We start from the raw sequence: 2500 nt of genomic DNA on the forward strand, positions 1-2500 counted from the left end.
GTCCCACACAGGGGTGCACCCAACATCACAATACTGCCTCCTGTCACACCACACAAACAATGGCAGGAATGAAAGACACAGGTCTGCCACAAGCATGGAATCAGAGCGCCGCCTGTTATGAGCCAAAGGTGCACCCTGACGTGGCAAATCCGATGATGCCGCAGTCATTTACTTACGATAATCACAATCAACAAACCGGCCCCCCCCCCCCCCCCCAAAACACCTTTCCTTACAACAATGTGTACCTTAACCTAACCCATATTGTGCCTTAACCTAACCCGTATTGTACCTTAACCTAACCCGTATTGTACCTTAACCTAACCCGTATTGTACCTTAACCTAACCCGTATTGTACCTTAACCTAACCCGTACTGTGCCTTAACCTAACCCGTACTGTGCCTTAACCTAACCCGTACTGTGCCTTAACCTAACCCGTACTGTGCCTTAACCTAACCTATGTTGCGCCTTAACCTAACCTATGTTGCGCCTTAACCTAACCTATGTTGCGCCTTAACCTAACCTATGTTGCGCCTTAACCTAACCTATGTTGCGCCTTAACCTAACCTATGTTGCGCCTTAACCTAACCTATGTTGCGCCTTAACCTAACCTATGTTGCGCCTTAACCTAACCCATGTTGCGCCTTAACCTAACCCATGTTGCGCCTTAACCTAACCCATGTTGCGCCTTAACCTAACCCATGTTGCGCCTTAACCTAACCCATGTTGCGCCTTAACCTAACCCATGTTGCGCCTTAACCTAACCCATGTTGCGCCTTAACCTAACCCATGTTGCGCCTTAACCTAACCCATGTTGCGCCTTAACCTAACCCATGTTGCGCCTTAACCTAACCCATGTTGCGCCTTAACCTAACCCATGTTGCGCCTTAACCTAACCCATGTTGCGCCTTAACCTAACCCATGTTGCGCCTTAACCTAACCCATGTTGCGCCTTAACCTAACCCATGTTGCGCCTTAACCTAACCCATGTTGCGCCTTAACCTAACCCATGTTGCGCCTTAACCTAACCCATGTTGCGCCTTAACCTAACCCATGTTGCGCCTTAACCTAACCCATGTTGCGCCTTAACCCAACACACGTTGCGCCTTAACCCAACACACGTTGCGCCTTAACCCAACACACGTTGCGCCTTAACCCAACACACGTTGCGCCTTAACCCAACACACGTTGGGCCTTAACCCAACACACGTTGGGCCTTAACCCAACACACGTTGGGCCTTAACCCAACACACGTTGGGCCTTAACCCAACACACGTTGGGCCTTAACCCAACACACGTTGGGCCTTAACCCAACACACGTTGGGCCTTAACCCGCTCTGTAATTGTCATACGACGCGTTAAATTAGTGTAGTGTTGCCTAACTGCAACCCCCGCAATATAGTTTGCTACTCGCACTGCCCGGTCCCCAGAGTATCGCTTCATGTTAAACACCTTGCAGCTATACACTGTAATGCGGATGGCAGCAGGACGTACATGCTCAATGCCCTTCGCAGTTGTTCATTGGCATTCGCATGGCGAAGCACAGCCTACGTTGTGGTACGGCTTGTGTCAACTGTCCGCTGATGTTGTACGTCCAAATCACACACTGTACTGCACATTGGTCCTCATGTACTGAATGATACATCGTGGTACATGTGTGACCGTACCACGACTGCGCCAACAACGGCGAACCATACGGTCCAAATATTGTGCACTCAGCTACGTGTCGTCTCCCTATAAGAGCTGGATTGCAGTATGGTATGCCGTGGATGGCGATCAGCATGAGCCGTCTGTTGATGTAGTGGTGCGTGTTGTCAGACGTAGTCGTCTCTTCTCACACACCGTGATAGCATGGTGCACTGCGTTCCACATCTGCGACATGCGACAGAGGCCGGTTGACAGTCGTTCGCGCAATGGACATCGCATACGTACGGGGGCCACCTTCCACGTGTTCGCGAAGCGTGCACATGTTGTTGCGTGTATGTGGGCAGACATAGTGTGTCGTGACACCTGACACAGGCATGCAACAATCGTTGAATTTGCAAATGGCGATGGACGTCTACGTTTGCTGGTGACGTTACGCAAATGAACAACTGGTAAACCGTTGTGGTGCGGTTGTTCTCGCTAGAGGTGAATCAGTGATGGCGACGATCGGTTGAGCTACCAACCGGTTGTTTCAGCGATACCCACCATGCCCACGAACGTGAATGGCATGTGGGTGTGAAGCGATACGCGGCGGTGGCTGGGTGGGACCGTCCCCGGCCGGTGAGGGGGGGCCTCCCGGCGTGCTGGCCGCGCGGTGCGTGGGCGCACGCGCTACAGCCGGCTGGTGGGGGCGGCCAGTGGCAGGCGCGCCGGCCGACGGAGGCGGCAGGCGGCGCAGCTGCGCGCCGGCGCACCCTGCACGCGGCGCCGTGCGGCCAAAGTAGGTCCTCGCGGGCCCGGTGCGAAGCGCGGTGGACATCTGCAGTGTGCTGGTCCGATTGAGGACTGTGTGCGCTGA

The sequence above is a fragment of the Schistocerca americana genome, unplaced genomic scaffold, assembly GCF_021461395.2.
Source record: "Schistocerca americana isolate TAMUIC-IGC-003095 unplaced genomic scaffold, iqSchAmer2.1 HiC_scaffold_1341, whole genome shotgun sequence".
Classification (NCBI taxonomy): Eukaryota; Metazoa; Arthropoda; class Insecta; order Orthoptera; family Acrididae; genus Schistocerca; species Schistocerca americana.